Raw genomic sequence first — 24,106 nt, 5'->3', positions numbered from 1 at the left:
TTCCAGTGCACTGCAGTGGGGACGTTATCCAAGAAGAATAATGATAAGAAGGAAAAGAAGAAGAATATGGAGAAAATAAAAAGAAGAATATTTTTTTTAGCAAGTATCCACAAATGATGTAGCTTTTGTGCCCAGTTTTCAGCACACCTCTCCCCCTCGTAGCATTTTTTCCCATACCTTATACAATGTGTAATATACATTGCTCATAGAAATTTCAGGAACTCCCCCTCCTCGCGCCAATGCTACGTCAAAAAAAAAGACTCGGACACGTTTAGTACTTCCAGTGAGTTATTCGCTCTTTGAAGGAAGCACGACACTAGACAATGGACTAGCATGCAACGCCCAGTGGCACAGCTGAAAACTTTTCCTGACAGCTGCGGCGGGAATCGAACCCGCGCTTCGGGCACGATGCGACTAAATGCTTGGTGACACTAGCCGCACGACCAGGAAGCCACAAATAATGTCAGTAATGAACGATCTCTAAGACGTATGCTGGAGAATCGAGTGTAGGTACCGTAAACCGGGATCAAATTGATCTCCGGGTTGAAATTGATCAGGCGTATTTTCGTTGTATCAAGCATACTTGAAATAGTTTCCCTACATGTATCGTTTAGTATCTGATTCCTACACCACGATACTTGGAAGGAAACTATTTAAAGTATGCTTGATCTTGCTGAAAAACATCTCATCAATTTCGACCCGAAGATCAATTTGACCCCGCGGTACTGGCTTGAAACAAGCTATCGCAGCATTTTATGCAGTTTAATGACTATTCCATATCTTTCTAAGGAAATCTACGTAGTCAATGATGTAATCAATTTTCAAGGTCCCTCTCGTTAAACCCGATCTTCCTAACAAATAAAAACTATCCACAATCTAGTTAGCGTAAGAATCAATGGATCAACCACGAACGATCAGCAACCAGTTCGTATCAAGAAAAGGAACATCATCTGCATCACTCACCTCACTGCTAACCAGTATCCGCCTGCCGCAATCCCTAGTGTCCTCCTACAGATCCCACAGAGCGGCAAACCGTAAAGACCTGGCCTGGCACTGACTGTGTGCAAAGCCAAACAACACGGTCCTTATCATGTTTGCCGTCATCCGCAAACAAATAGCTCTATACTTTACGGTCAGCTTTTATTAATATTTAGGTATCAGGCAAAAGTGTCGCTGCTGCTGTTGTACGACCTATTCGCTCACCGCCATGCCGGCCGCATCTTTCGTCGTTCGTTCGTCGTCGGTCGTTCGTTCGTTCTTGCGTGGTGGCTGGATGACATAAGAAATATGCGCTCGCCTGCGATGCAACAACGTTGGACAACTAGGGTAAGGGAGGTATTTTGGACCCCTTTAGGAAGTGGATGAACAATTCAGCGAAAAGAGAAAGTTTCTACTTCAAAACATGGATAATTTAAGTAGGCATTACGTAGAGCAACATGTTTTCTATCGAAAAAGGCCAACCAGAACTTAAAATTGTTGTAGTAAATACAATAAATATCAAAACTCCTGAAGGATCTTGGGCTTCTATTTTGGACCACCTGATTTTATTTTGGACCACCAAGTGCACATATTTTGGCCCACCAAATTAAACTTCAATTGATTGATGAAATGAATGCCACCTCAGCAAAAATTTAAACATAGTTAAAACTACGTGAGGTTTACATCTTTTCTATTCATTTTTTGAGGCAGGGAACATTTAAAAATTACGTAATGATAAAAAGATGAAATTTTGTTGCAATTGCCAGTTTTTACGCATTGTAGTATGATGTTTCATAAAATATATGTTACGCAAAACGTGTATTTATTAACTATTGCATGACGTCAGTCACCGTGCATAAATTACGTAACGCTTCATAGAAGCGTGAAAGTCTAGTGATTTTGCTAAATATAAAGGCGTTCCACACATATTGTAATGAGTGGAAAGGCCTAGGGAAAGGCCATCAAAAATAAAATAACTTGAATGATACGTAAATTATCAAACATACATTAGATAACACATTGTCTCAGTCATCAACTGATTGCCGAGAAGGACAACTTTTCTAAACTGGATGACTGAACACCTGAAAATTTCAACTTGTCGAAAAGTTGTTAGGAAACAAATCGAACCCACAACAATCTCATTGTAAAATTACCGTATAACAACCCAGATCACGGAAGGTCCCAACTTATTCTATTTATCTGTTTTTAGAGTACATTACATTGGCAAGAATATTTTCTCCCTTTAGAAGGAACTGGAGAGATGGATCTGACAGGTGGTCCAAAATATGTCCACATCTGATTATGTTGAACATATTTTGGCCATACCTCCAACCACCATTTTAGTAAATATTATCGCTCCACCGAGGTTAAGAACAGTTTATTTTGAGTTCTTACAAGGCCCTAACTACACTCACATGAAATAAATATTTATTGGTAAAATTTAATACCTCTTTGAATCCGACTACAAATTTGTCACCTTCTTTGTTTTTGGTGCTTTTCAGTGCGTTTCATTGGAAGTGAAAACATTTTCTCTATTTTTGATACTGAACAGCATATTTAACTGACATCCAAAATAAAGGTCATCACATAGTTGAATACTTTTCGTGTTCCAATAAAAAATTACCAAGATTTAGTAGAGATTATGTGATAAATATCATAAAACTCCCTAGGTGGGCCAAAATACCTGCCCGGTCCAAAATACCTCCACTACCCTAAGAATGCATCATAAACGACCGTTCCCGTAGTTTCTCGGTCGTCTTGGTGTGGATCAGCGTTAAATGAACGGACTGGTTGGATGCACATCGGAGTTGCGTTCGCCATAGGTACCATAATACTGCAGTTCCTACGTGTGCGGTGTGGAACTCCTTCATCAGTGCTTTGTGGTCCACTGACTATACAGCTCAGCTACGATTAACTCCAACGGGTGGCAGAGCGGAGTTTCCTCAAATCCTCAGTATTCAACACCACCTCCACTGACTGGATCAGAGACAGGGAGACAGGGAGAGAGAGCGAGCATAATGACGACATTGTCGGTCGGATCTCGTTTTCAGGCAACAGGCCACCGCCGCCTCGCCTCCGGCAAGGCAAGAAGATGGATGCACAACCGGGCCAATTCCGACCGAACCGAGAGCATGGTTTATTATTATACATTCTACCACTATCGGCATCGTTTATTGATAATATAATTTTCTTCCGACCGACCCCCAACAGGAACTCGCTGCATGTCGGTCGTTGTCGCAGTTCGTGTTCTTCGCGTTGCACTTCTATGTTGTCGGTGTCGGTAGATACCTAGACCTGGTGTATACCTACTCCTATGGTGGCATAGAGAAGACAGTGTGGGGGAAACATTGTTCGGACAAAGTGGCAAAGTGGCTTTTGACAGAGTATGCTCGTCCGCTCTTTGGTCTATTGCAGAACTATACACTGCTACTGCTCGGTCGGTACAAAGAGCGACTGACAGTTTGGAAGCTTTTTTTTTCAGGGGATCGAATCTAACGATAACTTTTTCAGAAGCGGTATAAAATGAAACTGAATGTATTCGTTTTGCTTTACCTACATATTTGTGCGGGGTTGAATGTTATCGATCATCCTTCAAGTACTTTAATTCTTTAATTTGGTATAGGAGCGAGCTCCAAACCTGCTGTTGCATGGATAATCACTTATTAATATAATATAATATTTTTGTGTAGTAGAATGACTCAAACGAATATAAACAAAACATATATTTATTATCGGACAGTAAAAATGCATCAAAGCCGTTTTTTCCATACAAACTATTCACCTTGATTGCCATATCTAAGTCCCATTTTTCTGAGACAATTGACAAAACATTTCAAATTTTTAAATATCAGGCTGGTTTTCGTGAGGGACGATCAACGACGGACCAAATGTTTAACCTGCGGATGATCTTAGATGTATTTCGGAAATGCATCTTGTAGACTCACCATCTGTTATTGTTTAGAAGCAGCACGCGATTCAGTGCAAAGAAGTGAGCGTTGACAGATAACGTCAAAACATGGTTTGCCGGCGAAACTAATTAGGCTGATACGCGCAACGCTGGATAGATCAAAATCAAGTATTCGGATCGCAGACGAAGTGTATAACGTAACCCGGGGTCAAATTGTTCACCTTAATACAACTATTGTGGATAACTTTAGCGGCAATTCAAATATTGTCAAAAGAATTTCTGAAGAATCAGTGCCCAGTGGATCCCCAGAGACGGGCTTGGTGGTCTAGTGGCTACCGCTTCTGGTTTATATGCAGAAGGTCCTGGGTTCAATCCCTGGCCCGTCCCTTTCCTCCTACTTTGTATCTTTCTATATACTTTCTCTCTGCTCTCTACATATACAACTCATGTATTTAATAAACATGTTCATAGCCGTCGCTAGAACAGAAACGGGATGAAAAAGCAGTTTCCCTTCCTTCCAAACTTTCACAGCACAGTGTCACAATCCTATTAGAAAACGCCTATAAGTTATGCAATCAAGCGAACTGTGCCGCACATCTTCAAAATAATAAAACACACAATTCTATCACCTTCCTCTGGTATCCACACACCAATGTGTGAACCTTCTGACAACCAATTCCCACCAACACTCCAACATCCGCATGAATTTGTGCTGGCGCAGAGGTATATTCGGCCAGATGTGGATACAAACGATTGCAATCATCACTTCCTTACCCCTTCCCCCCATTGACCTGCAACCTGACGTGGCAGGCGCCATTGTCGCCTAAAAATAGAAGATCACCAACGCTCACACACTGAAGATGCCTGCTAGTCCCCGGCAGTTATCTCATTGGTCCTTGTGTGAGTGTAGCTGGTCTGGCGATACTGGAGTAGCATCCACGGGCGGTCAATCAAGCTCAAGCAAGCTCAATCAGTGCCCAGAGGATCCCCATGGAATCATGTGAAATAATTTTGTTCAACAAATTTAAACCTTAGACTTAATAACTCCAAAAATCAAAAATTGGAAATGTCACTTTGGGGCGAGATTGATCAGCATCGGATCGGATTAGGCACCGGATAGAAAGAAAAATTGTCTTCTTTGCTTAATTTTGCTCTTCTTAATCCGAATAACGCGTTAAAACTCTTACAATTAGAGAGTTGAAAAATTAAATATTGAAATTTTCCCCTAATCGCCTTAAGATAGGCAATTTTCTTTGAAATAAGTGATTTCTATCACAATAAATGGCTATTTCATTATAAAATGAACATTTTTTCAACTTATTCATGTTTAGAACAGCTACATAACTTCCCAACCAAGGCTCCACAAAACGGTTAAAACATAAAATTTACTGGGAGTCCTACTCGCAATCGTTTGTTTAATAGCATTGATTTCAGCTAAGTCAGAAATGCATTGCAAAATCCTATAAAAAATAAGGCAAAACTATTTTTTTCTGAAAAGAAAAGTCCACACTCATCTTGAGGCATCTATGAACTAGATGAGGTAAGGCGTTTATGGTCATTACGATGCTTAGAAGTTCCTAATATGGAATTACAATGTAGTACCCGACTGATAAATTTCACCCCCCTGATCAATTTGACCCCGGCTTACGTGACATTGGATGGATTGATCATCGCACATGCTTCTCGGCTTTGCGGAGGAAAGAGAGAGCCAGCCAGGAAAGGCTTGACGATTAACTCTACCAATACGAAGTACATGATAGTGGACAGAAACAGAGGCAGGCCTAATGGTGTTATTGCTGAGGTATTGATTGATGGGCATGTGTTTGAATTTTACACAAACATGAATGATAAACTCACGTGTCATGCCTCGAGCATGTGTGCTTGTCAACAACGCAGTTGTTTCTACACTCGTCTCTGATTTAACCACGAGAGATGTATGTGCTGTCATTATTGATGTATCTGTTGGAAACCTGCTAGAGAGGAAGTGTTAGACATAATGCTTTGCTCTAGCACAATAAGTCATGAGCTGACCAATTGGCATGTGTCAGATAAATTATCTTTATCTGACCATCGCTACATCTTTTTTGAACATGTTTTGAGGAATCCCCGGTCAACTAACTGGGATCTCTTCACTGATATTACAACGGCCTTCATCATGGAAGCTTCTGAAAAAGCTTGTCCTCTACGTTCTGTGAAGACCACAAGAGGAACCTCTTGGTGGAACTCTGATCTGGCGAAGCTCAGGAAACAATGTAGAAAGAGTTGGAACAGACGACGTTCGGCTGGATCGGAGGCTTTCAGGTCGGCTCGCATGGCCTACCAGAAAGCTCTTCGGTCTGCTGGACGATCCAGCTCGAAAAACCTTTGTACAAATGTTTCCAGTCTGAGTGAAGCCAGCCGGTTGAACAAAATTCTTGCAAAATCTAAGGATTTTCAAGTGAACGAACTTCGTTTGCCAAATGGCGATCTGATTTCCTCTGATTAGTAAGTTTTGGAATGTTTATTCAGGACACACTTCTCCAGATGTGTGGATATTACATCTTCGGATGAACCTGATGTCTTTTCTTGTAGTTATGATTCTTTAGCTTCGGCTCGGAGTATCATAACTTTAGAATCGATTGAATGGGCACTTAATAGTTTTGCAGTTTTGCTACAGGGTATATTCTCAAATCCTGGCGGGATATTACTGTGAAGTTTATTCCGAAAGTAGGTCGCGCGTCGTATGAAGAAGCAAAGAGCTTCAGACCTATCAGTTTGACCTCTTTTCTTCTGAAATGCTTAGTCGCATAGTCGATCATCACATCCATGATGTTCATCTGGCCAATGTGCCTCTTCATGTGAACCAACATGCTTACCAATCTGGAAAGTCCACTGTGACTCTTTTACACAAAATTGTTTACGATATCGAGAAGGCATTCGCTGAAAAGCAACCCTGCTTGGGTGTTTTCTTAGATATCGAGGGTGCCTTTCGATGCCATATTGGAAGCCGCACGGGGTCATGGTATATCTCCAATGATTTCCAATTGGATTCACCAAATGCTCAAAAACCGACATCTCTTCTCGACATTGTGTCAAGCGGTGATCAGGAAATTGAGTGTTTGTGGATGCCCCCAAGGGGGAGTCTTATCACCACTTTTGTGGAATCTCGTAGCAGATACGCTATTGAGGCAACTTAATAATAGCGGTTTTCCTACTTATGGTTTTGCCGACGACTACCTAACATTGTTAGTCGGTATGTACATCAGTACCCTTTTCGACTTGATGCAAAACGCTCTTCAGGTAGTTGAGGGTTGGTGTCGCTCATACTTTCGGTAAATCCGAGTAAAACATCTATTGTTCTTTTCTCGGAAAAGCGAATCCGTAATAGTGTTCGACCTTTACGTCTCTTTGATTCTGAAATCAATGTGACTAAACAGGTAAAGTACGTTGGAGTCATTCTTGATTCCAAACTTACCTGGACACCTCATGTTGAGTTCAGAATCAAGAAAGCTTGTATGGCCTTCGGGCAATGCCGGCGAACCTTTGGTACAACTTGGGTTCTTAAATCTAAGTATATCAATTGGATTTACACAACTGTTGTTCGTCCAATATTGGCTTATGGATGTCTTGTGTGGTGGCAAAAGGGCGAAGTGAGAACGGTCCAATCAAAGTTAGGCCATCTCCAAAGGATGTGCTTAATGGCGATGTCTAGAGCGTTCTCTTCAACATTCATCTCAAACAAGAAGCACTTTCTTGTACTTACCGGGTACTCGGTTTACTACAGGAAACTCCTGTGAACCGCAGTTCAACACACACCTCGTTGTTTTCACTTTTGGTGAATTGGGACAAAGTTGTCCTTGCTCCAAGTGATCTTACAATTGCTTGTAATTTTCCATATAGGACATTTTCCACGAAATTCCCTTCCCGGGAAGAGTGGACATCTGGTTATCTGGAAAGAAGTATTTCAGACGGCATCGTATGTTACACTGATGGCTCCCTTCTCGAAGGTCGAGCAGGTGCTGGTGTTTATTCTCATGAGCTAAGGCTGTATCAGTCTCATTCACTTGGTAGACACTGCACCGTTTTTCAGGCCGAAATCTTTGCTCTAATGTGCGGAGTGCAATCAGCACTTCAGCAGCACGCAATGGGCAAAGTAATATACTTCTGTTCAGATAGCCAGGCTGCTTTTAAAGCACTTGCTTCGGCCAACTCCAGGTCGAAGATAGTTATCGCTTGGCGAACTCAAATCGAGGAGCTGAATTCAGCAAACGCTGTTCACCTTGTATGGATACCTGGCCATTCTTCCATCGTTGGAAATGAATTATCAGCATTGGCTGATGAGTTAGCTCGCACTGGAGCATCACATGACTTCATTGGCCCTGAGCCAGCTGTTCCGGTATCCAAGCTTCAGATTGACACCTGGGCTGCCTCTCAGCACAAACAATACCGGAATAGTTTGGAGTCATGTCGTCAAACAAAATTGTATTGTACTGAGCCATCTCTAGGGGTGGCAAAGTATCTAACAAATCTGTCAAAGCAGAATTGCAGCATGCTGGTCAAAGCATTGACTGGCCACTGCCGACTCAGTTATCACATGGCGAATATTCAGCAAGCTGATTCATTTGCCTGTGATAGCTGTGAATCCGATTATGGGACTTCGTATCATTTAATATGTAACTGTCCAGTTTTTGCGCAATTGCGTTTCCGAGTACTCGGGAAACACTTATTAAGTGAAACTGACTTCAGAAACCTGAATCTTCAGGACGTTCTGTTGTTCTTGACCCGCTGTGGCAGGAGTATGACGATCCTATTCCCTTACCTGTCCTTTCCCATGTCCTATCCTTTTTCCTTCCCTTCTCCGTCAGACAAATGATGAATAGGCTCGTGTTCATGGCGATGGCACACATTTCCCGAATGGAGGAGAACGTGCCTCTAGAGCCGACCTACTGATACCTGATACCTTCCCCACCGTGTCTATCAAGCATATTGGTCTATATGCCGACGGGTCTCCGGGTCGTTTCCCCGCATTTGGCAATAGTACCAAGCTATGCCTCTTCCAAGCTTCTGGGAAAACTCAATCGTCCAGGCATTACTGCATGGCAGACCTGAACATCTCGAGAGCCTCTGCAATAGCTACTTTTAAGGCCTGGTTCGGAACTCCGTCCAGACCTGGGGCCTTACCTACGCTAAGGGACTTTGCTTTCCGACGCAAGTTCCACATCGATGACCCTCTCCTCATCGCCAGCCCCATTCCCCGGCTGTCCTATGAACGGAGGCCAAGGGCTAGGATCATGACGCGGAAAAAGCCCCTCTATGATCTCCTCCAACATCTCTGGAGAATGCTCTGTAGGAGCCATCACACCTCTCGTCTTGGCCATAACGATCCTGTAGGCGTCACCCCACGGGTTCGTATTGGCACTCTGACAGAGACCCGCAAAGCAGGCCTTTTTGCTTGCTCTTATCTCGGTCTTAAGCGCGGCTTTTGCAGCGGCGAACACCACCCGCCGTTCGTTTCGCTCTTCCTCTGATCGTGCTCGCTGTATCCGCCACCTAGCCCGTAGGCAGGCGCGGCGCAGGTCCGAAATCGCGTCGGTCCACCAGTAAGCTGGTGGCCTCCCAATTCTAGGGTGGACTCGCCTAGGCATGGTCGCATCACACGCACGTGAGAGCGCCGCTACCAGCTCGTCGCCGTCTAAACCGATTAAGTTTCGCTCACGGCGGAGCGCCTCCCTAAATACCCCTTCGTCGAAGTATGATGTCTTTCACCTCCGAGGGCTTAGCCTTGGCCTAGCCGCCTCTTCTTCTATCCGCTGTCTGCTGTTGTTGTAGTCGATACTGTAGCGAACCGCCAGGTGGTCGCTGTGAGTGTAGCCATCATCTACTCTCCAGTTTCGTTTCAACTACTTGTTAGGCCAGGACTACAAAAGGTCACGTCAATAATTGACTCCGCTCCCTTTCGACTAAAGGTACTCTTGGTACCGACGTTTTAGCCAAGTCAACATCTAAGATGGCCAGTGTTTCTAGCAGGATCTGACCCCGCTGGTTCGTGAAACGGCTTCCCCATTCCACAGCCCAGGCATTGAAGTCACCCGCTATTACCACCGGCCTTCGCCCTGTTAGCACGGTCGTTAAGCGGTCCAGCATGCGCTCGATCGGCCACCGCGGAGGCGCATAACAGCTACAGAAGAAGACCCCGTTTACTTTGGCGACCACGAAGCCCTCATAGGTAGGAGACAGCATCTCCTGGGTGGGGTATTTACCCGTCGTCCATATCGCCGCCATTTTTCTGGACCCATCCGCGACCCAGTTGCCATTGCCGATGGGTACTCAGTATGGGTCCGCTATGATGGCGATATCCTCCACTTAGAAACCGCCTGACAAAGCAGTTGCTTAGCCGCGTCACAGTGGTTGAGGTTCAGCTGCGTTACCTGCACTGTGATTTGTTGTGCACTGCGGCCGGGCACCTTAGACCACCCGTCGGATGTCTGATGTTTGCGTATTTTCTAGGTGTTCCAAACTGTCCTATAGTGAAGTCCTTCAAATCTACAAGAATAATTTTATGTATTTCCACCGCAAATAATCTACAATGCCATTTATAGACACTATAGGGATAATCCAGGTCAGCCAAACTACCTTGGAGTTCAGAACTTCAGGTCTACACTCGTATTAAGAGCTATATCTGTTACACTGAGTAACGTTGCATAATCAACCGCAGTTACTGGAGTAATCTGAAGTCTACTAGCTTATTACAAACCTTTGTGACATTCAGGATCGTCCTAACTGTTCTATGATAAAGTCCTTCAAAACTAGAAGAATAATTTAAGGTGTTTTCTGCTTGAATTCACGAAGCTCTTGAAATCTCAAATGTCATTTATAGACACTACAGGGATATTCCAAAAGTTACCGTTACACCTGTAGACTATAGAATCTGAACTCAAGAACAGTTTGGATGACCTAGGATATCCTGGCTGATCTGATATTGTCTATTAACCTTTTAGAAGGCTTACTGGAATGATAGATTACAAATCGTAGCTTTGTATAGTGAAAGAAGTTACCGTTACTCCCGTAGACTTAAGGAGAAACTTCAGAGAGTACCAATATGGCTGCCACAATGGCCGATTTGCACCCCTACTCACGTTATCAAAAGCACAAATTTTAAAAATTCGTAAACAAATGCGGTCTATTTTGAAAAGCTGCCTCTTTTTGCAAGTGAGCAAAGCCAGGATAATCAAGTGCGACTTGGTTCGATGCTTTGTTCGTCAGATTTGTGCCTCTAAAGTTTGTATGCAAAATTGCAATGGGCTTTCTTGATGTTTCACCGTAAGGATCTAAACTCAAGAATAGCTTGGATGACCTAGGATATTAAGGAAAAATTTTTCTGCTTTATATTCTACCGGTTTATGCTATTGACCACCGAAACTACAGAAAAACGTAGAAAAAACTCCATAATAAAGCTTGGAAAAATTCCGGCTTCAAAGGGTTAAGTACTCTCATCTGCAATTTCAAGCAAATCTTATACTGTTTAAAACCTCAGATTTTAATTTGCCCTTTCTGAGTTATTCCCGAGTCGCCACAAGCATTGAAACCATTGTACCTTCATCATCGGAAGCTATCTTATTTTCTCGCTTCATAAATCATGCACTCCATCAAACAAGACGCGCCAACTTCGTCTGAAAGGGCAACCTTCCTTCACTCGCACCGCTGCTGCTGCTGGGATGCAACTATTTACGACTCACGCTGCATGCACAAAAAAGCAGATGCAAGTTTATAGCGCAATCCAGCAGCACCCATCACCCGTCGTCGTCATCGTCTATTCTCTATATTGAAAGTTCGACTTTCAGTCGCTCAAAATGATGCCTCCACCACCTTCCATCCATTGTTGAACGGCTGCGTAAGAATTCACTTTGGCGGGTTCCGCCACTTCGACAGCCACCTCTCCTACAACAGAGCAGAGTACCTAGTTGCTGCAGTAGAGCATCAATATTATTGACTTGCCGGCCCAAAGCCAACCAACCAAACACGACGGGAGCAACCGCGGGAGCAGAAGCACCATTAAAGTTTACGCCTCAAGATAAGACTTCAGCCACCGAGTTGCTTCCATGTACTAGCACCACTAGGTACTAGGAACTTGGTAGGTCTCGGTTTGGCCAGCGAAGAAGGCAACGCCATCCTTGCTGACGCAGTGTAGTTGGGGAGAGTAGAGTGAAATGTGCTTTTCAAAAAGATATTGCAACTTGCAACATAGTTGAATAAGTTTGGATCACAGCATGTTTTGAAAGATGACAAATCGAATTAGGCAAGGTCCTTCAATGGTGCATCCTACACCAGCTTCTTCCCCATTCATAAGTTCATCGATCGGTGTCGGCAACACTACTGCCAAAGCGAGGGGTGGAAAACCAGACGATTGGACCCTGGGTTGGCTTCCAAGAGTTATGCCACACCGACCGAGTAGTGGCGAGAAGAAGTTAATAAATTTTCCCATCCATCGATAATAATCAATTGCATTTAGTTGGGGCACCTTCTGGTGCCGAGGAGTTAGGTACTGTAGTTGTTGTTGTTGAATATTCAAATGAACCGTCCACCGAACGGTTCGTCTTTAAGAATTAACGCCACATGGACCGTGGAGATTTTGCTCCAGGGAAAATTGTTATGCTTATCCCTGAGATGAAACGGGAACCCTTGTCAAACTTTTTGACACGTTTTGTTTTTCTGTACTCACGTGAGAATGGAATTTTCCGCTTTGTTTTCATTTGAGTTTTTGATAAGCGGATCTGCTGCATGAAATGTCAATTTAGTCCGAACGAATTGAGATGGATTACAGTTTAATTTTTCTTTGGAATATAATTTCCTAAGTGGGACCGAGTCTTGGATCATGTATATGAGCTGGGAGGGACTTAAAGTTTAAAATAACCATTTGGGCTTTTGTACCGACATAATGGCTTCCAAGCTTTCAGAACCTTTTGGGCTGTTAAGACCATTGCTAATAATTTAACTTCTTCTACATTTCAGGTAAATTTCTACTTATTTCTTGGGCACTGGAACCTGAGCAGGAATCATTAAGGTAACATTGCAAACTTGAAATTTAATTCTTGCCTCGTCTCATTCGCCGCTTTGCAATTAATAAACAAGTTTTACTCCTGGCATTTATCTAGGATTTGTCACAGAGTGAACATTTAGTATGTCATCGATCGATCTTTTCCTATTTGTTTTGTGTTCTCCTCCGGGGAGATTTCTTCCAGGGATTCCTTCACGAATCCCTTCGAATAAAAGTAACATTTTGGCGATTCTTTCAGAAATTCGTCGTGGGATTTCTTCAGAAAACTATTCAAGAACTACCCTACAAATTTCTCCTGAAACTCCTTTATGAACTCTTCAAAAACTGTATCTAAGATCAATTCGGAAAATTTAAACGATGATTTCTTAGTGCTTACAGGAACTATTTCAGATACTTCACTCGATATTCTTTCGAAATGTCTCAAAATGTTATTTTTGAAAATCGTGTATGGATTGCTGTATTTTTTTTTTTTTGATAGATTCCACCAGGAAATTATAGAAGGATTTATTAAAAAAAACCTGCATAACTTCGGAAATTAATCAATTTCCTCAGAAATTCCTACAGCGATTCCTTCAGAAATCATCAGGGATTTTTAAGAATTTTTGCCGGGAATTCCTTTTTAGATATCACTGGAATATCGTTCAGAATTTTTTTAATTGCTTGAAAATCTTTTAGATTCCTTGTTTTTTATGGTTCTACGTTCGCACTGGAATTTGGCCTGCCTCACTTCAACTTAGTGTTCTTTGAGCACTTCCACAGTTATGTGTTGAAGGATTTTCTTTGCTTGCCATTTAATGAATTTGTATATTGTGAGGGAAGTACAATGATACGTATGCCCAGGGAAGTCGAGAAAAGTTCCCGACCGGAACGGAAATCGAACCCGCCGTTTTCGGATTGGCGATCCATAGCCCTATTTACAAGGCTAACCAGAGACCTCTGGACTTTCCTTAGTTGATAATTTTCTCAAAAGGTTTTTTTAGAGATTACCCCAAAAAGTAATTTAGCAACTTTTTTTTTTATAAAAACTTCCCTAGATTACTTCCAGTTAACATATTCCCCTAGAAAATTTTCCGGGAATTACTTTCGGAAATTCTGTGGATTTCTTTCTTATTTTCAATAGAATTTCTTCCATGTTTTGCTTTAGAAATTTATTAAAAATTTCCTTCGGAATTTTTGTCAGAGAATCCACTAAAAACTTCCCAAAAACGCTTCTCGAAAAGCTTCCATTGGTTTCCTTCAAAATTCTTCCATGGACTTTTTTATGGAATCCGTACGAAAACTCAGAAATTATTTCAAAGATTTCTTCAAAAATGCTTCCATTGATTCTTTCAGAAATATTCCTGGAGATTCTTTCAAAAATTCCTAACGGGACTCCTCCCTCAATTTGCCCAAAGATTCAAAGGTTTTTCTGGCTTTTATGGATTTCTCCATAAAAGGGGTCTCCAGTTAGCCTAGTGGTTAAGGCTATGGATCGCCAATCCGGAGACGGCGGGTTCGATTCCCGTTCCGGTCGGGAAAATTTTCCTCGACTCCCTGGGCATAGTGTATCATTGTACTTGCCTCACAATATACAAATTCATGCAATGGCAGGCAAAGAAAGCCCTTCAATTAATAACTGTGGAAGTGCTCAAAAAACACTAAGTTGAAGAGAGGCAGGCCAAGTCCCAGTGGGGACGTAGAGCCATAAAGAAGAAGAAGATACAAAGATACTGGTGAACTTCTTAAAGGAATCCATCAATGAATTTCTGAGGGGTCCCTGGAGGATTTTCTGAAGAAATCCTTTGAAGAACTCCTGGAAATACCCCTGAAGAAATTTTCTGAAAATAATCTTATGCAATTTCTGAAGGGATTTAGGCACAACAATCACTGAACTACAACATGGAATAATTTTAATGGAACCCCTGCAGAAACAAAAAAAATACCAAATATCACCTGGAAGAACAGAAGAATGCTCTGCAGGTATGCATAGAAGAATTTCTTGAAAAATTCCTAAACTGAAAAGTAGATTCTGGAGTAATTTTTGCAGGAATTTCTGAAAGGAGCATTTAAAAAAAACTTCTGAAAGAATCCAAGAAGGAATGTCTGAGTAAATCCAAAGCAAAGCCTGATGGAATAATTGGAGAAACGTCTGGAAGAACTTCTATCAATAATGCTTAAAACGAATTTTCAAGAAGAATTTCCAAAAAAATTTCCGAAAAAAATCCTTGAATAAATAAAGTAATACTTGAAAGTATCTTTGGAGAAAATCAAGCAATAATTGCTAAAAAAGTTTCAAGAAAATTTTCTCAAATAATAAATGGAAAACCTAGAAAAATTTCTGACAAAATCTCCTAATCTTTGTATGAAAAAAATCTTCTTGAATTGCATCTTCTGTACAAACGTTCAAAGGAATTCATGGAGAATCCCCCGAAGAAATTTTTAGAATTTCCTGTAAATTTTTCAAAGAAGTACAAAAAAAAACCTGAATAAAAAATCTTACAAAATTTCTGAAGAAATACCCTATGCAGCAATTTTTGAAGGAATCCCAGGAGAAAATATGGAAGTGATTTCCGAGGAAACCCGTGGGTCAGTTTCAAGATGAGTCTTGTAAGAAATTTCTTGATAAACTGAAAGAATATGTGGAGGAATCCCTGTAAAATGTTCAAAGAAATGCATAAACAGAGATGCATTCTTAAGGGAGTAATCTTTCACAGGTGTTATTACTAAAATCATTCTAAGACATCGTTGCAAGAATCTTCTTCCTGTTAACAGTCTAGAAAATGTTTGGTTAATTCTGAAAGGATCGCTGAAAAATTTCTGGTGGTGTCTCTGGAAGTAATCTTAGAGAGATTTTTTTTTAAATTTCAACCAAATTTCTTTATAACTCATTAAAGGAATTCCATCAAGAAGGTCCCTTTCACGATAATTACAGAAAAGTTTCGTGAAATAACAATGCATAAAGGGGTTTTCTCAGATATCTACCTTGTTGGCTACAAAGTAACTTTACTATAATGCCGAGCGTATAGTAGAGCACCATCTTCGTCAGTCTTGGGCGATGTTCCTCCAGTTTGACCGAACGTGTAGGGATCCGAGATCTTGAGCAGAAGTCACTGTGCCTCAAATCTAACAAATAAATACTTATTTACTTGCTAGAAGTAAATCACAGTGACTTCCGCGCAACAAAAACCTGCGCCGCCGTAACTCTTCTGCGACAAGCGTGTTACTTGGGCAGGACTGTCTACCTCATTTTACGTCCACGGCTGGTTACCGTACAGGGCAACCGGTAGAATCAGCGTTTTATATAGAGTGAATTTCATTTGCGTTTGCAAGTTACGAGATCTAAGCCGGGTATGCAATCCGTGAAAGGCCCTATTCGCAGCTGCAATACGCCTTTTCACCTCACGGGAAATGTCCTTTTCACATTTCACAAGTGTTCCAAGATAAACAAATTCACCAACAACTTTAACACCTATGTGCCTGTGCCTCACTTTGCACCCTATTTCAAAACTTTAAAAATCTGATTCTCAGCCGTTTCTCAACGAAAATTTGTGAAATTTTGACAGTTGATCACAAATTCCTTCTAGTTTATGGAACCGGTATCATGGTTCCGATTTTTTCCGTTGTTCCGGATTTATGGCCGTGAGTACTGGGGTAACCTCCTTATCAGATAGAGGTGCAACCTATAATTCGCCTTCGAAAACTAGCTTGCGGCATTCCAAACTTCATGATTTTGCAAAACAAGAGTATTGGAGCATATTTCTAGAGATGCTGAATACACTGGCCACTTCTCCGGATGTTCCGGAAACCTGGTGCCCTCAGGGAAGTGGCCACTTTCTGACCGGTTCTGAAACCTAGCTTGCGACATATCAAACTTCATGATTTTGCAAAACAAGACTATTGGTATATGTTTTGAGAGATTTCGGATACACTGGCCACATCTCCGGATGTTCCGGAACCTGGTGTCCCCAGGGAAGTGGCCACTTTCTGACCGGTTCTGAAGCCAAGCTTGCGACATATCAAACTTCATGATTTTGCGAAACAAGAATATTGGACCATATTTCAAGAGATTTCACATACACTGGCCACGTCTCCGGATGTTCCGAAATCCTGGTGCCCCCAGGGAAGTGGCCACTTTCTGATCGGTTCTAAAACCTAGCTTGCGACATATCAAGCTTCATGATTTTGCAAAACAAGACTATTGGTACATGTTTTGAGAGATTTCAGATACATTGGCCACATCTCCGGATGTTCCGGAAACCTGGTGTCCCCAGGGAAGTGGCCACTTTCTGACCGGTTGTGAAACCTAGCTTGCGACATATCAAACTGCATGATTTTGCAAAACAAGACTATTGGTACATGTTTAGAGAGATTTCGGATACACTGGCCACATCTCCGGATGTTCCGGAAACCTGGTGTCCCCAGGAAAGTGGCCACTTTCTGACCGGTTCTGAACCTTAGCTTGCGACATATCAGCTTTCCGGAACAACCCGAGAAGTGGCTGGTGCTTCAGAAATCTCTAGAAACATGGTCTCTCTTGTTTCGCACAATCATGAAGTTTGATATGTCGCAAGCTAGGTTTCAGAACCGGTCAGAAAGTGGTCACTTCCCTGGAGGCACCAGGTTTCCGGAACATCCGGAGATGTGGCCAGTATATCCGAAATCTCTGAAAAGTTGTACCAATAGTCTTGTTTTGCAAAATCATGAAGTTTAATATGTCGCAAGCTAGGGTTCAGAACTGGTCAGAAAGTGACCACTTCCCTGGGGGCACCAGGTTTCCGGAACATCCGGAGAAGTGACCAGTGTATCCGAAATCTCTCAAAACATGTACCAATAGTCTTGTTTTGCAAAATCATGAAGTTTGATATGTCGCAAGCTAGGTTTTAGAACTGGTCAGAAATTGACCACTTCCCTGGGAGCACCAGGTTTCCGGAACATCAGAGAAGTGACCAGGGTATCCGAAATCTCTCAAAACATGTACCAATTAATTACCTGCATTGGCTGTTTTCCTACTCTCCGCATCGACCAATGTGGCGCTAGCTTCTATGCGCGAAAAATCGCTATAAGTAAATCGCAAAAATATTGTATGGCGAATACCATCTAAAGGCAAATTCTTCAAAGTGGAACACATTATTCGAAAAAATATTTGGTAGTGGTTTTGCACAATGGTGACCACTATTAAGCCTACCAAATATTTTTTCGGGAAAAGCTTTGTATTTCAAATAATTCAAGTTTAGATGCATTTCGCCATACAAAATTAAATTGATTTACTCCTGCTGATCAACTGTGGCTGCGCGCAAAGCGGGTATTCCATTGTCTTGTTTTGCAAAATCATGAAGTTTGATATGTCGCAAGCTAGGTTTCAGTACCGGTCAGAAAGTGGCCACTTCCCTGGGGGCACCAGGATTCCGGAACATCCGGAGACGTGGCCAGTGTATCCAAAATCTCTCAAAACATGTACCAATAGTCTTGTTTTGAAAAATCATGAAGTTTGATATGTCGCAAGCTAGGTTTCAGAACCGGTCAGAAAGCGGTCACTTCCCTGAGGACACCAGGTTTCCGGAACATCCGGAAAAGTGGCCAGTGTATTCAGCATCTCTAGAAATATGCTCCAATACTCTTGTTTTGCAAAATCATGAAGTTTGGAATGCCGCAAGCTAGTTTTCGAAGGTGAATTATAGGTTGCACCTCTATCTGATAAGGAGGTTACCCCAGTACTCACGGCCATAAATCCGAAACAACGGAAAAAATCGGAACCATGATACCGGTTCCATAAACTAGAAGGATTTTGTGATCAACTGTCAAAATTTCACAAATTTTCGTTGAGAAACGGCTGAGAATCAGATTTTTAAAGTTTTGAAATAGGGTGCAAAATGAGGCACAGGCACATAGGTGTTAAACACATGTCCATCAATCACTACCTCAGCAATAACACCACTAGGCCTGCCTCTGTCTCTACCTGTTATCATGTACTTCGTCTTGGTAGAGTTGATCGTTAAGCCTATCCTCGCTGTCTCCTCTCTTCAGAGGAGCATAAGCTTCCTCCACTGCCCTACGATCGATGCCGATGAGATCAATTTCGTCCGCAAAGCCAAGAAGCATGTGCGACCGTGTGATGATAGTGTCATTCCTCCGCACGCCAGACCTTCTAATCGCTCCTACGAGTGCAATGTTGAACATAAAATTTGAAAGAGCATCACCCTTCCTCAATCCATCCAAGGTCACAAACGAGGTAGAAACTTTGTCTGCGATCCGAATACTTGATTTTGATCCATCTAGCGTTGCGCTTATCAGCCTTATTAGTTTCACCGGAAAACCATGTTCGAACATGATCTGTCAAAGCTCATTTCATTTCACTGAATCGTACGTTGCTTGAAAATTAATGTACTGATGGTGAATCTGCAGGTCCCTGTACTTCTTTTCAAACCAGCCTTACCACTGATTCTGATTCACGTACTCAACGGTGTGTCATAAATGAATTCCTCGATCAGGGATGGCAAAAATACTGTTTTCTTTTTTCCGTTCATCGATACTGGCAGTAAAATAAAAACAAAACAACGTCAGCACCAATACCATCAGACGCCGCGACGACGGCAGTCAAGCAGGCGCTTGATGGTTTTTGCTTCCCCACGAAAATATTTATGAGCAGTCATGCTGAGGCGGGTGATTGCGAAAAATGTCAAATATTTTCAACTGCTAATAACTCACTTGTTTTAATAAATAATTTGAATCGATTTGCACAAATAGCTAGAGCACACTCCTAGCTTTGCGATGCATGTAAGGAAGTTTGTTTAGAAGCGGTTTGAAACGCAGAAAATTGCGAAAACGAGAGAGACAGAAATTTTTGTCGTCGTTGTGCTCGAGTACTGGCGCTCTCGCGCTTGGAAACCGTTTCGAGGAAGAAGGCTGCAGGAAAAAAAATGTTATGACATTTATTTTTCGAACAGTTTTAGTTTGGCTGGGCCTATGATGTTCGAGTGGAAAAATGTCAAATGTACAGCCGGAAACCGTTTTTTCCAGTACATTTCTTATCCCTGTCCTCGATTGCACTTCTGTAGTTCTCAAGAGACGCCACCGAATCGTGATTCAAGAATGGCCTAAATCTTGTATATTATAAAATATTTTGACATTTTCTACATTCTTCAATATTTTAGTTAGCAATATCCTTATTTACTTAATTTCTTCGGAGATTCAGAAACTATGGCAGTGAATCTGCACGTGTTTCTGCAAAATCCTATTTTGATTTGAAATAATCTTTCCCCTTCATTGCTGTCAGCAAGTGCACGCTGTCCAGACAAGATAACGAACGCAGTGCTTTATGGCATCATTCAATTGAAATCGAAACAATTTTGCACACATCCATATCCTCCTGATGGCCTTTGCAATAGGACGACAGTCTACCCACTACTGCTGCCGCCACACGTCAGGGCACAGCTTGGGACCTTTGTTGTGCGGGTGGATCAATCCGGCAGGCACCCAACAGTGTGAATTACGCAAAGAAGGTACCCATCGGCTAACTGACGACGATGCACCAACCCAACAACAGGCATCCACAACCGGCAATGGGAAGCGGCTTGAGGATAACGAAACTACGGCAGGCGAATGAGTGGAGCAGGCTGTAGATGGGTGGAGGTAGTGGTGATGATGTCTGATGCCTGAGTTGCCTGCTAAACCGTCCTTTGAAATGTCGCACAGGAGGGTATTTTTAAATATTTGCTGGCAAAAAGTCCAATTTGTGTTTTACATCAAATTATGACAATATTGGACCAACCATTTGCTTCCACACTCATGTTTGCGGCTGCAGTTCCTAATCCCATGCTTACTAGTGCCAACCAGGTGTGATGAAAATTACAATTTTGCAGGGGTTTTCTCCGGCACTTTCGCAACACGATTAAAATGGTTTTGCAATAATGTCAATACCATCCGAAAAGCAGACAAATTCGCCGGATTTCTTATGCCCGACCGATACTTGACATTATTATTTCTAGAAATTTAACAATTTTGACCATGAAATGAATGCAATGACTCCATTGTGCACCATCGTTTGGTGCATATCGCTGCACGAAGCAACCAGCAAACCGAACGCACCCACCCAGTATGGAAGGTAGTGCAGCACGTGCAGTAATGCGCTGCGATCGATTTTGCTTGCATTTGGGGTGTTGCAGGCAGTGCATACAAATCGTTAGTCTTTTGCCGGGCCTTTCTGCTGGCTGCTGCTTGTTGGTGCCGATGCGATGATGCTGATGTGCAAAGAACGTACAAGAGATAATATCGTATTGAAAGACTTAATCGATAAAATAAATTATTCTGCTTATCTATTTGCCGATGCCGGCTGCGTGTGCCAAACAAGGCTCGTCCGTCAGAGAAGAATAGAGCGGTGGCAGCAGCGTGGTTGCTGCGGCAGTGTCTCGACGTGAAAGGAATGCAACACACTCCGAGTTTGCGGAGTTGGGTGCCGATTTAATGGACGATTGATTTTGCTCTGTCTGGGCGACTTTTCAGGGAACGTGTCTTTGCGATAAGATTTCCGGAAGTGATTCGATAAATTATTCAATAAAAATCTCAATCTCAGACTCAAACCTTCCGATAATTGGAATCTTGGGAGTAAAAAGCTGTTCGTTTACTAGAACTGGGAAAATCTCACTCCAACTGGCAGCTGTTGGTTCCGAGTGAAAATGGAGCGATCCTTCCTGTTCCGGTTCCAGGAATCAACATCAGTACAATCAAAGTGCATTTCCCTTCGACATCATATTTTGTTGTGATAGGGTGGCGGTGGTTCAACACCGCACCAGCTGATTGATTGGTTCGGTTCTGATCGTCGACCTGATTCCAGCCGTTCCTAGAGCTGACGATGGGTGGCGTAAGTACACCCGGTTCAATTTACACAGCTGCATTGTAGGTGCAATCATATTTAATTCAGATCCGGATTGATGGTATCGATTGTAACGATATGATTGGGCGTACTGGGTAGCAATCATCGTTCATTCTATCGGCTAACCTACGCAAGGAGGATGTTTACTCTATATATTTAACCTGGATCGATGCTTGTTTAGGTCAACTGGCTGACAATTTTGACGTTTTGATCATAAAGCACATTTAATGGATAGGATGAATGTGTATTTATTTAGCATGGATAATGGAAACTGGTTTGACACGAAAATGTATTACTGTATTTTTCTTTGCATATACTCTATAATTGCCAATTGCACAGTGCACACTAGAATGTAAAGAAACCACGCCGATAGAAGCTCTTATTAGAGAAAATGATTCATGCCGGTTTAGCTTACTTACTTGATACTTGATGGACTACAACTCGTAGCGGTGAGTGTATGCCGCATGAAGCATTCGCCTGGTCTCGGTCCTAGGCCAATCGCTTCCAGTCACCCTGAACGTTTAGAGCCCTTACAGTACTGGACGAAATAAAGTGCGTATTGTCTGTTTTTCATACTAAATGTCATGTTTAGGGGGGTCGAAACTCAGCTTCTAATGCACCGTTTGATCCCAAATTTTGTCTGGACATTCGTAATAACTTGAAATTTAATCTGTGAAAAAAGAAGATATTTCTGAGCAAAACTTTTTAATATATCGCAAAATTCCCAATTTATGAAAAATTGAGAAATTTTGATTTTGGAATAATTCCGAAATTTCAATTTTTAGATAAATATATTCTTTTGCAAAGTTGATTAGTCTAACGAAACACACAACTTTTCTGAACAAATCATTTACTTCAAGTAATCCGTTTACAAAATAATTGAATAATCTCACTTTAGCTATTTTTCTTGAAATGGGGGTTTTACGATATTTTAAAAAGTTTTGCTCAGAAATATTTTCTTTTTTCACAGATCAAATTTCAAGTTATTACGAATGTCCAGACTAAATTTGGGACCAATCGGTGCATTAGAAGTTGAGATTCGACCCCCTGAACATGAGCATTTTGTATGAAAAACAGCCAATACGCACTTTATTTCGTCCAGTACTGTAGGTCCTCCTCAACTGCAAAAAGCCACCGTGTGTGCGACCTTCTACGAAGCCGACGACCCCATCCTGGTTCTCTGCTGAATATGGTTTTAGCTTGTCGTTCCTCCGGCATACGAGCTACATGCCCAGCCCACCGCAGCCTGCCGTGTTGTATTCGCTTCACTATATCCATCTCTTTATATACTTGGTACAATTCGTGGTTCATGCAACGCCGTCATATGCCATCCTCCAGTTATGTGCGTGTATTGTTCGCAGCACTTTACGTTCGAATACTCCAAAGGCTCTCCGATCAGCTTCTCTCAACGTCCACGATTCATGGCCGTATAAAGCGACCGCCCAAGAAACACACATGGTTACAAAACAGTGACGGCAGCGTATATAACCCAAGTAACCAGTAAGCATTTAAAATAGCATTTCTTCAGCATTATAGTAGCCTTTACGACAAGGCGTTTAATGCTAATTAGCCGTATATGCGCCTATAGTGCTACCTCACAGCAGGTTTTGGCAAAATAACGGGCTGTCTTAGTGCAACACATTCACGAACATCGTGACGAAATGTCAAAGTAGCGTAACGCCTGGTCGAGTAAAAAAAAATCAAAAATAGATTGATGTCTGTTTCTCGTTCTCTCAGCCCGCTTCCCCGCTTCATCGTATTTCCATATTCCAGCTGGTGCTAGGTGATACTTTTGCTCATTTTTGTAGTGATGTGGGTTTGAACTTACGATTCGGAGATTGATCATATATGCTGCTGATTCGGCTGCTCCTGATCCGCGATGCGACAGCTGATCCGGTGGCGTGCGTTGATTTTATCGCCAAAATATAGAATGATTATGATGATTAACGGGCTTGTTAGGGGAATATCTGTAAATAAAAGAAAATCGGGTTAAGTACGGTTCCTTTGAATTCCACTAAGAATTTGCATCCTTTGACAGATACGTATTTCGACCTCAACTGTAAGGTCGTCTTCAGTGTCTTGTACTTGACTCGACTGAAGAGATCCATCGCATTCTACACGTCTCATACATCATAGGTAAAAATAATAGGTACACGCAAATAAATCCGTTCCGAAAACTGTCCACATGCAGTCACGAATTCCAGATCAAGCGAGAACTTCGTTTACAAATATACACCGTGATTTAAAATCACGATACCGCGAAATTTGTTCCACACCATGTACGTAACGTTTGAGTAACGCCTGACGAACAACAATTGCAGAACAAACATTATAAGAA

The 24,106-nt window shown here is 42.1% G+C and overlaps 1 protein-coding gene across 3 annotated transcripts in view; it reads left to right on the top strand.

The window, feature by feature from the left end:
• Window positions 1–24,106, top strand: part of LOC109418606 (nyctalopin-like) — a 473,642-nt gene that overhangs the window by 151,100 nt on the left and 298,436 nt on the right. The gene's annotated exons all lie outside the window — the stretch shown is intronic.

The sequence above is a fragment of the Aedes albopictus genome, chromosome 3 (assembly GCF_035046485.1).
Source record: "Aedes albopictus strain Foshan chromosome 3, AalbF5, whole genome shotgun sequence".
Lineage (NCBI taxonomy): Eukaryota > Metazoa > Arthropoda > Insecta > Diptera > Culicidae > Aedes > Aedes albopictus.
Note: the sequence above shows the minus strand (reverse complement) of the source record. Positions and strands in the feature narration are given on the sequence as shown.